The following is a 12644-nucleotide window of genomic DNA, read 5'->3' on the forward strand; positions in this document are numbered from 1 at the left end:
AAAAAAAAAAAAAAAAAAAAAAAAAAAAAAAAAAAAAGGCTAGCAGTGTAGCAGTGAAGGTTATTTTGCCAATCCAAGGAATACTTTCCTTCTTTATAAGGAAAGCCAATTTTACAGCCTTTAGCTGGCTGTAAGTTTTCTACCAGGATTTTTTTTTAAAATCACATGAAAAAAAAACTTCACTCTAATATGCTAACAACTCTACAAATAACAGAAACTATCTTCTCCCATAGTTTTGATTAACCACTTCATGAAAGACACTTTCATTCTCTTGTGTTTAACATCACACTCCTAATATCTCCTTCTCTCCTGTACACACCCATGACATCGACATCTTACAATAACCACAGACCACTACTGTCGACTTCAAGGCTGAATATCAAATATTTCTTACTCTAAGTAAAAATAACAATTTAATTAGATACACACATACCACAGGAATGAAGGTAATGACAAGCTGATGATTATTTACCCCAAGTTACATACCATAGCAGCAAAAACTGTTTCTTTCCCATTTTATGTTTTCCTCTGTTTTGCTCAACTTTGTTAAAATGAGATGTCACATTACATGTTACCTAATTCATGAACTGAAGACACTCATCTATCTGAGTAACCTTCTGGCATTTGCAGCATTTGTTCTTGGACAATTGCCTAGGGGATCATTATTTTATAAAAGAAAACCATAATAATTAAAAAATCTGTACTGTACTTTAAAGAATCTTCCTTTATCTTACTTCCTTTATCTTTCTTTCTTATCTTACTACCTTTAGTAAAAATACACATTTATTAAATGCTGTTAGCCAGCATGTTCCTTTTGCCAGCTATGCAAGATTTGACTCACTCCTTATACACAGATCTGGGTTGGAAATGGGAAACTTGTCTGATTTGCAAAAATTGTTATCCCTGGGCAAGCATGATTCAGTAAATTGCAGAGAGTTTAGAGTGTCAGGAGCATCTTCTTTAGCTCTTTTTTTACTACGGCATGCTAGAATAGGCACAAACTCTATTTGCTATAATATACAAAATATTTGAAAGTACTTTATTTCTGAAGTTGTTATGAAACTCTAAAACTAAAATTACCAGTATTTCTCTGACACTTTTTAAAATAAAAACCTATTTTTATATTTCCCAGGACATGTAATTTTAAAATGTTTTCTACTTAGGAAAGAAGGTATTCTCATAAGAAAACCACTTTGGCCAATGGGTGAAATAAATAGGTTGACAAATTAGGCAACCAAACTAAAAATAAATAAATAAATCGAGTGACACTGCTGCAAATATAGTATATTTGTAATACAAATATATATATATATATATATTTATATTTATATAAATATATATTTATATTACATAAATATATAGTATATTTATAGTACAAATATACATATTTGTACTACATATAGTACAAATATAGTATTTGTACTGTTGTGAAGGTGGAGGTTAATCTCTTAACAAAGAGAAGGAGCAACAGATACAGACAGTGAAAAATGCAAATACTAAGCTACAGGATAACATGAAGATGTTTCCCACAATAATGATATTTAACAGCACAAATAGCCCTCAGGAAACTCATCTGTGCTGCCACAAGTATACGACATGAATTATTGTTCTCCATATTGAAATTATCTGTTACCTAAGGGCAGACATGTATAGAAGAGCAGAAGAGCCAGCAGCTGCATTCAACTTGTGACTGTACTAACTTGCCTTTTACCAACTAAAGGCTAGCTAAGCTACGTGCAATGAACAGTTCCAATGTTCATATGGTTAAACTGCACCTTCTCCCGTGCTTCTTTTAGAATGAACGAGATCAGGGGAAGAGGATTTCCGATATACACTAGGTGGACCCTCCAAAGGCAGCATAGTTCACTAAACTGCAGTCAAAGAAATACATAAATCTTTCAGTTTTCAGGCAAAAAATTGGCAGAAGTTCATTCTACTGGAGTTATAAAACCCAATAGGACAGATTCAGTGAATGACTAGCACGTAGTGTTTCATATATCCAAAGCACAAGCCAGCTTTTCAAATACTTTTTTTTCAAAATTGCAAGCCAACAGGAAAATAACTACTGCTAGAAGTAATTTGTCAATCTTACTTGAGATGGAGAAAAGAATGCAATACAGAAACATTCAGAACTGATTTTTTCCTGTGGTTTTGAAACAAATTACCTGTCAGTGATTTGCAGAATAACAAGAAATGCCGACTAATTAAAAATACTAAAGTATGTGAGCGTGATCGCTGGGAAAATAATGCCAATAATTTACTGGCTACTTAGCCTGTTTCATTCTGGCAGCATTGGACAGTTCTAGAAACTGAGAAGAAATGGTATAGGTCTTCTATTAATTCATCATTCTGTTCATTACAAGTGAGTGACAGATGACTGTGCCAATGTTAAAGAATAACATTCATTAATAACCAGTACTTCCAGCTGAGAAACATACATTCTATCTTTTTGAGCCGTTGAATGCATATTATATGTGTTAAGACACAGCAAATTATGTCCTACAGATACTAGCTGCGGCTACATGCCTTTTTTTATTATTTTTTATTTATTTTTAAAACTAAGAATGAAAAATGGTACTAAGAGGTTTGAGGTACCAGTGAGTTTAGAGAATGACTGAAGAAACAGTTCTTCACAGCAGTATTTCCATGAGTTGCTGCTCTACAGTTTGGAATCAAAGCCCAAAAGCCAGAACCAGGACAGCTTCAAAAGAATGCTTAGGCATCTACTTCCATGGGAGGAGAGAGAGTTTAGGATTTACTGTAAAGGCTAAATACTTTTCTCCTTAAATAAAAAATGAGACAGAAAAAATCCTACAAGTTCTATCAGTTCTCTCTGGGTACAAATGCTTACTGTTCAGATGTGATATTCAACACCCATTTATTTATACTTCTTACAATCCTTTGATCTAAGGTTAGGTGTTGGTTTGATTTTTGGTTTGTTTCCTTTTAAAAAACAATACAAATGGTCACTGTCTAGTTTCTCTTTCTTACATTCAAGCGAGGTGAAATATATTTGGATCACCTCTGTCTTATGACATTCAACACCATCTACTGGGCTGTACCAACAGCAGCAGATCCAAGGGAAGTGATTATTCCCCTCTACTCAGTCTTCATCAAACCACATCTAGAGTGCCTCATCCAAGTTTGGCATACATCAGAACAAGAAATACATCAATAAACTTTAACAAATCCAAGTAAAAGCCCTCAAGACAGTCGGTGCTAGAGCTTAAAACCATTTGAGGAGAAGATGCTGGACCATGGCTCGTTCAGCTTCAGGGGCACCTCATAGCAACCCCCTAACACCTATGGGAAAGTTATAGAGATGATGTAGCCAGCCTCTTTACCAAGGCGTATACTGAGAGACAATGACCATAAACAAAGTCAGGAGGAGAAGGATATGAGGGGGAAAAGAAAAAAAAAAAAAAAATGTCTGTGAGAATAATTAATCATGAAAATAAGTTGTACACATGCACTACTGGGGATTTTCAAAACCCAACAAGAAGGCGGCCTGAGCAACCTGATTTAAATTCATTGTTGACCCTGTATTGAGCAGATTGGAGAAGAGACCACGTGAAGTCCCTTCCAGCCTGAAAGGCTCTGGGATGCTGCGAAGAGGAGAACACAGAGAGAGCTGAATCCATACCATAATCACCCCAAAAACCTGGTAGGGGAGTAACCTCAACTGCTTCAAAAGAACGTGTGAGAAACCCAAACTGAATAATTAAGGAATTACTTGCCTTGCAGGAGAATACTACTCTAACTCCTCAGAACAGACGCTGGTTTCAGTGACCTAGCTATCTCATTCTTTATTATTTTAAGCAACTGCTACATTCTTATTTCGGTGTATTTTGACAATGATTAACATGGTTAACTATGCAGGCAGGATACTCTGGTAATAAGATGAGTATTTTCCTTTCAGTTTGCACTGCTGTGTACTGTTGGAACACCCCTACTATATTTATGTTTCAAGAGCAACAGGAAAATTGTTTCCTCCACAAAGGGAGGAAACAAATGGAATTCCCCCAAATAGAGTAACTGGAAACAGAGTTGGCAGGAAGTAACCAGATCTCCTCCTTCTGCATGTCTAGTGATTCTACATCACCATCTGGGGCACACCAACAGCCATCTCAGAGCTCCTGACATTTCCTTCCTATAGCCAGTATAGCTGCCTATTTGTAGGAAACAAGATTCATGCATTGCCTCTTTTTGCATTTTAACATGGACCTCTGTATAGAAAGAAATAAGTTGTTAAATTATTAGGCCAACCCTCACCTCTAGATCCTGAAAATGGCACAGTGAGGCTGTCTCTACACTCTTCAGTATGTCCACATGCTACAATAAGGCAGTAGGTACTAGGAGTGGCTTATTAAGGCTTCCAAAAGTTGACAGTGGCTTACTTCATTTAAGGCTATCATAACGTAAAGCAATTTTTGTCTACAATTGCAGTGGTATAAACTGCAAGGGTCTGCTTGAACACATTTTGCTTTCAGAAAATTAATGAGAAACTTATTTGTAGAGGTCTTTGACCAATTGTGATGCTGTACTTGCAGCAACAATGAAAAGCTGTGAGAAAGTTTTTGATGTTTACATGCACTAATGGGCATGATGATCAAGTTTGTTGATTCAGTTCAATGAACACAAATGGATGACAAGTTTAACACTACAGAAGGGTATTTTAAGATGCATTATGTCACTAAAATTGTACATATACACAGTATTTCTTTTATTATAATTTGCCTTAGAGTATACATATGGACAATGTGTGTCCAGGTCAAATAATATATAAATCACAAGATTAGAACTTGGGGAAGAAAATTGTACTGGGTCAAGATATAAAATATGTCTTGAAATATATGTGTAAAATTGGATCAGCTTTCTTAGACAACAAACTTCTTCCATGACAAATGCGTTACATACAGTAGAATAAGGGAGAATAAACATCTCTGAACACTATTCCTTCTAAAATTACAGGGCCCACCATTAAAAGGAACCAGCCATCAAACAAGGAGGTGAAGTCAATTATTGGATTCATTTTGAAAGATGATGGGACCAAACTTAGGGCTTGTGTGGTGCAGAGTAAATACAGCTTTTGTGGCTGACTAGGCTTTTTCCACCCCTCCATCAATTGTGTTTTCTGTGCTGTATCTTGGGGAACGTGGAGGTTGTTTTGTATGAGAGCAAGGAAACAGAGTGAAGCCAAGAGCTAAGCTGTATGATCTGCCACGCTAACAGCATGGCAGTAGACTTGCATAAGGAAGGCTTTCAAACACACCAACACCTCAGGGAAATGAAAGGCCCTGTCCAAGCAGCATTAAGGGAAATATATTTTTATAGTAATATGGACACATACAATATTGCCTAACAAAGGTCAAAGGTTCCAACCAATGCACCCTATGTAAGAAAAGCATGAAAGCTAAGGAAAAAAAAGGATGTGTCACACTAGGCAAAAAGTAGAAGCTCCCTTATCATTGAGGTAAAGCACTAAGAGTTCCCCTAATCAGCAAATGTACAAAAATGGTACATAAAATATATTTAAAGCCATAGGACAGGCTTTTATTCCATTCTGTTAGTGGAGAGACCTGATCAGAGTGCAAAAGAAAATCACCAGCAAGGTCAGCGAAAATGTGACATCAAGGCCTACATACAGGTTCATAGGAAAAAAACATGGTGAAAAGAATGAACTATGGAGATCACGGTTTTTCCAGTTAAAACTTATTTTCACAATGTGCAGTACCACACATTTTTGTTTGTTTGTTTTCCCCTTAGCTTGACAGTGAAAATTTGGAAGAAAGTACTAAATTTGATTTTCATGTTACCAGAAACTTTGTTTTTAAGAACAGAGTATTAGCACTTACCTAAAACAAATTTTAAAAAGCTGTTTGTTTTCTTTTTGTTCATTTTAGAAAAAATGGGCTATGGAAGCAGTATATATTACTTATGTAGCACTATACTGTAAATATACATGCCTAGCACTTAGCTAACAAATTGGAGACATAGGCCATGCTCTTTGTTTTCCAAATTAAGCAGTAATTTGACATGTTTTAAATGGCTGAAAAAGAAAAGGAGGAGGAAGAATATAAAACCTCATGCAGCTTCTGTGCATGGTGGCACATGCATCACAACATTTTCATTGACACACATTACAACCTTAAAAAAAAAAAAAAAAGATCTAGCACTTTAAAAAGTTATAAATATTTCTCAATGAATTTCTACACAGAAACATAAAATTATTGCTATCAAAGAAAACATTGATGTTATCAATGGCTCATGCAAAGGTGTAGAACGGAATTCTAATTCTGTGCTTCCAGTGGAAAGTATATTCCTTCTAAAAGGTGCCCTGCAATACACATATCCCAGAAAGTGATCCAGCCTCTGACAAATTTCAAAAGGTTAAAACATGTAGTTTCTTTCAGGTTGTCATCTTGTAGAAGTGGATGCAAGTAAGTATCCGTGTCACAAAGATGTAGTGTTATTAGGAATATAATATGACAGGTCTTCAAATTCTAGACACTGAGATGAGGACCAAGGAATTGAAACATGTTTCAGCAATCACATTACAGCTATGAATGCCATCTAACAGTAGTCTCATAGAAGGAGGCCAACAAAACGACAACATGACTTAACATTTATTTATGGCTATAAAAGTTTTCTACATAAATCAGAATTTATGGAAGACAAATTTTCCTCACCTGCCTTTGGCTTATGAATCAATCTATTCTCAGCAGCTAGGAAACTGCTATTCTAGAAGATGTCATAAAAAGCCACAAGTATAACAAGGGAATAAAAACACAACAGACAAAACAGGTGCAGCCACCATGAAAACATTTTTCATGTTCCAGACATTTTTCAATATATGACCATGTATTAAAATTAAATTCAGAGTAAATGTCGCTGTACTTGCTTGCCTGAGGTTCACAGGTGGTTTGCAGAACAAGCAAACCAACAATACCAGTGATAAAAACAATGTTGTAATCAGCATTACTTTTACCAATGGAAGATTTATCAATTCTGAGAGACGTACATTTCGTCTCTCCAGCAGGCTTCACTGAGCATTCCTTTATTAGCCTTTGCAACCTCTTTCTGCTTTTAACAAAAGCTCTACCAAAATTTAAGGCAAAGCTTACTCTTTCATCTTCGATTACATGACTTCTAGCAAGCGCCATTCAACCAAATTTGTTCCACATATTACTCAAGAACTAACTTCTTTAATAGCATATCTTCTACCAAAATAAAACATCAGCATACAGTTTACTGATATTTACTGGTATTAGCATGGGCAGGGACAAGACAGTGCTTGTTTAGCATCTGCTGGCCCATGCAGATATTTGGGTATCCTTCGGCACAGTGAGAATCCAGTGCACACACCTTTCTCTCTTACACAAATAATTTTCAGTCTCCCATGCAACTTCTGAACAAGGGGCAGAATTGACCCTCATTCTAAAACCACTTAAATATTTCAGTTTTAAGTTATGGTTCTGTCAAGCTACATTAACAAATTAGTGTATTGGAAACAGTGGACAGAGTATGTGATGTCTACAGTCGTGCTTTGTAGTATTTTGCCAGAAGGGGAGTGATTAGGGTATCATTCACAAACACACAGACTCACTTCTTTAAGTTTTACCTTACTTCCAAAAGAGCTTCCAAACTGAAGATTGCATGAATGAGCTCAGAGAAGTGGTGCTACGCCGTGCTCTCTGATCACTCAAATTGTAAAAGCGGCGTGTCCTAAAACTCTTTATTTATATGGGCGATTTTAGCGTGATCCTCATCCCTTTCTCTTCAGAATTGGACAACTGATAGGAAACTCGGAGTTGTTAATTTCTACAGTTAATCTTAACGGTTGATTTTATGCCTTGCAAATGTTATTCTAAAGTGTTAGAGTAAATAGAACACTAGACTGTTGTTGATTTAACTGATTATACATACTTTTTCCCATCCAAAGGATTATTTACTGAGGCAACAAACTGAAAATGAATTAAAAAGAGTACTCCCTTTTATTCACAGCAGAGTTCACCCATGGAATTCATTGCTACAGGATATTCTCAAAGCTAATACCACAGCTCAGAATTAACGAAATACAAGAAATTGAGATACAAAATAGCAACCTTTATGTGACATTTGGGTTTTACTACTGCTTATTCAAGACAGGAAATGGACAGGTAAGACTCAGAAGAAGTCCATTAACTCAACCACATCCTGAACATAATGCATCAAAGGATACACTTTTCACAACACACCAAAATAAAGATATTGGATAATTCAACTTGTTGGCTTTTTCTTTTAAATATTCAGAAGTTTAGCTGGTTCATCTGGCAAAACAACCCCCAGCATGCCAGTTCTTCTCAGCACAAGGATCAGCAGACTCTGCCACTTGTATTCCTGCCAGCAACACATGCACTTTTTCAGAAAACCTCTTATCAGTGTGCTGCTGCCTTCTGCCCTGCTTAGCTTCAGAGATCCATCAGGATGACAGCACGAAGAGCTGTGACCACCAGAAAAGTAATGCTGCAGGAAAATGTTTTACCCTACAAAACAAATCGGGATCAATTTAGTTACAAGTATTGACCAATCTGCTGCAGCACAGGCAAAAATAAAAATAAAAATAAAAATAAATTACTAGCTTAGCAAATCATACTTAAGGTATCTTTAGAACTGCCTAAAGATATTATAAAAGCTTACACAACCTACTTGACCACACAGACTTTTTCACTCATTAGCACTTGCTAACATAACTCTTCATGATAGGAAGTACACAGGCTGTTTCTTGGAGCACTATGTTGGAGCAGTCCAACATAGGAAAGTAATTACTGGTACTCCACATGTGAAGTTATCCTCAAAACAGGACGCTGCAGTTTCTCAACGACTATCATTTCAGGGTAACAAGAGAAAGACAAGAGATGGAGAAAAGCTGGAGTACAAGCATCCAGCAATTTTTCATGCATGTGCAAAAGTTTTTACCGGGGGTGCATCATTTGAAGTCCCTCTCCAATACAACCCAATGAATGCTCTTCCTTTCCAGCAGTCCCTGTAGCAATGCAAGCCGCTCTGAAGCTGGTCTGCGTTTTCCAGCATTTGCAGCTCCACTACTCCAACCAACATCCTGGTAAAGCTGCACGCGATGATTTTAGTGCTTTGGTGCTTAACACCGGTACACACTGTCCCCCAGCAAGCGCTGTCTTGCGCTTTGTCTCTCACATTTTTTGACTTCTGGCAAATTACCTGAAATTACCTACACATGCACGAGTGCAATAACAGCACCGGTCACTTCCCTGACCTCCCTCAAAAATGAGCCATCTGTTCCCAAAATGCACACATTTCTGTCACCTCATTCCACTTTGACTGATACAAAAAACAGACTATGGCTCAGTTTTGTACCTGCGCTTCAAGTGACAGAGACAGAATGTGACACACAACATGACTTGCAGCTGATACCTGTGAGCTCCAGCGCTACAAAGAAAGGATTCAGCTGCTCTCTTCCCAATTCCTGCAGCCACACAGCAAGTTGCTCGCTTTCTCCAAGTAAATCTAACAATCAGCTGCCTCCCACTAACTTCCATGCCCAGGTTCAACACTGGGGAACAAGTCACCCACCTGGCAGACCCCAAGCTTGGCAAATTTGTACATTCAGTTAAATCTCACCTGAGATGGCTACAGAAAGCTAAGGCGCAGTGTTCACAGGCAAATGCTGCCTCCCTGCTCTCCCCAAAACACTTCTATCTGGATCTTAATTGGCCTAAAATGGAAGCCACAGAGATTTAACTGACATTTGTTTTTTGTGCACAAGAAAGTCTAAGCCTGTGCCTACCAGCTTGGAAAATGTTGCTCCTGCAAGGCTCCATAAATTTCTTCCCCTTGACACCTTTCACCTGCTCCCATTGAACTAGGTAAATAGCAAAACTTCCTTTCCTAAATGAAGCCAAATGTGTTTCTAAAACATCTGAAGAGGAGAAGGAAACTTAACAGCCATTTTAGGATCTCTTGTGCAAACTGGCATCTACGTTTATTGTTTTTTGTTGTTTTTTTTTAAGCTTGCTACCCATTAAGTGCTTCCTAGACTTTTTGTTGATGTGACTAACATTTTTATGAGTGTTTTGGGACAGCAACAGGGTTTTAAAATGTAACAGGAAGTCTACATGAATCTCTCTCATGCTTTTCTCTATCTTTCTTCTCAGTACACCATAATAAATATTCCCCACTATAACAACACAAATCAGTTTGTTCTTTCTTTTCCCCTATTTTCAGTAACTGGACAATTTAAAGAGTAACAAGCAGCTCTCTTACAGACAATGTGATGGTCATTTCGACTTTAAAAATACAACAGTAACTTTTAATATTCACATATATGCATCCATATATACTGTCATGTATATGCCACTACTCAAATTCTCCTGTAGTCCAAACGGTCCTGCATCGCTACTTGCTGTGTCATCACCTTGTCTTACCATCACCTCTACAGGCTGGCACATAAAAATCACTCCATTGCCTGAAAACTGCAACACAACGTCATATTGTACCACCACTTTTAAATAGCTATCTCCAAGCACCCAAAAAAAAAATAATAATCAGAGCATGGCATAGTTCACTGCCTCCGTGGACTTGCTTCAATACTATGGAGTTGTCTAAATTATTCTGTCCATAGAAAAAGTGCAGGGTAACAACTGAAAGCATCAAAGCACAGAAAGAGGTACTGCATTCTGAAATACTCTTTAAATACATCATTTGAATAGTATTTGCATACCTGATAATGGATCAGTACACGTATTTCCCCGCCAGAGCTCTCACCAATACTTGTTAATTTGGCGATAGAAGCTAAAGAACCCCAAGCACTCTGGAACCTATTTTTACCTTCCAAGACAGAAAAAGCACCTCGGTATACCTTGCCATGCTCATGACGCACATCCAACAATTGACTGCTTTTGAAAAACTATTGTATATGCTTTTAAAATGTTCAACATAACACTTGTTTATGGCCTGAGTAGATGATCATTCTGATTCATTCAATATCTCTCTGATGAATCACACTCATTGAAAGGAGAAATAAAAGCAATTCCCACTATCTACCAGGAGTTCAAAGATTTGGCTTGAAGAAACAAGTGAAAACTTCCAATTAATAGCTGAACTCTGTCTCCTACAAGAACTCTTTGAAGTATTTTCTTCTTACCTGCTGTCACTTATCAAACACTAATGCCTGTACTCAACCCCTAAAACAAACAAAAAAAATAAACAAACAAATAAAAAGCACCACCCAAAAAAAAAAAAAAAAAAAAAAAAAGCATTCTCAGAGATCCTACAGTTCTTACCTCATCTTGGTCAAAATTCAAAAGTTCAGAAAAATAGTGCAATTTTGGGGAAGCATTTGGGCCAAGCAGCTAGCTTACCAAAGCCAATTTGCTGGTAACACGCAATCCAGCAGCATCAGTCAAAACCTAGAGAAAGCTGCTCTGAGCATGTGTTTTTTTTTTTCAGGCATCCTATTTGAAAATAATAGTATTTTCCTTAAAACAAAACTAATGAATTGTGTGCAAAATAAAACAACTGGAAGCAGAATAATTGAAAATTGTTTTCAAATGATGTAAACCACAACTTTGTGGTTCAAGTCTTTATAAACCAAGGAAAGCAATTAGCAAAAGATTGTTCTGATGTTTTACTTCACATACAGACAAATCACGTTTTGCACATTTGAAGTTCATAAGAGTAACAGAAAAGAACAAGTTTATGCCAACTTTAAGGTTAAAAAAAAAAAAAAAAAAAAAAAAAAAAAAAAAAAAAAAAAAAGACCACCACTTGCACCAAAAGCTCTTCTTTCCCTTTTTCCGAAAAAAACAAATAGCAACCTGGGAGGCATTGTACTACAACGACACAGGAAAATATTACACTGCACTAACCTTACTAAAAAAACAACAACAGATCCAAATCCTTGTCTTATTGCAGAGCACAATACTTCATTTGCAAGGAAGTTTCATGATCCTGTGAATTGTCCTTTAAGCTCTAGGTTCACATCAGACTGAACGTAAGATTTTGTCATGAAACTTTCACGATTTGGAATCAATTGGATCCTCAAATGGATCAATTTTGAGGTCGTATGGCTATAGGCAACTTTTCAATCTCCAAAGTTGTTCATTTTGCACATTTTAAATTTCCTGTTTTCACTAGCCGCTCAATATACATCTTTCTCGTGCTTTAAATAAATACATCTAGGCTACCCTACACAAGATGACACTTCAGCACTACAGATCCAATCTTAAAACATTCTGACAATTAATTGTGTTTTCTCAATCATGTAATATTAATCCATGCTTGGAAAGTATTTTGTACCAGCAAATATCAAATGCTTTATTTTAAAATTAAAAAAAAAAAAATCAAATACTAAAGTATCAAGGAATTAAAGTATTAAACATTTTTAAAGACTCATATTTCAGCTTTGCAGATGTGTTATTTTTAATGGAATTTGCCCCAGCTGCTATTCCCCTCCACACACCTCGTCAGGGCTCTCCAAGCTAGTTAGAAGCCCAAAAGCAAATTCTACCACAATAAGAAACTACAGCAATCCATCATTTTAAATCACACACACACACGGATCCTGAACAAAATGCAAAGCTCCACATTTCCACTTTTTGGCACAGCTACACACATCTACCGCCCAG

General features: G+C 36.7%; 1 protein-coding gene across 13 annotated transcripts in view; it reads right to left on the minus strand.

The window, feature by feature from the left end:
* The window catches only part of PIEZO2 (piezo type mechanosensitive ion channel component 2), a 457465-nt gene that overhangs the window by 294993 nt on the left and 149828 nt on the right, over window positions 1–12644 (minus strand). The gene's annotated exons all lie outside the window — the stretch shown is intronic.

This window comes from Oxyura jamaicensis, chromosome 2 (genome assembly GCF_011077185.1).
Source record: "Oxyura jamaicensis isolate SHBP4307 breed ruddy duck chromosome 2, BPBGC_Ojam_1.0, whole genome shotgun sequence".
In the NCBI taxonomy this organism is placed as follows: domain Eukaryota; kingdom Metazoa; phylum Chordata; class Aves; order Anseriformes; family Anatidae; genus Oxyura; species Oxyura jamaicensis.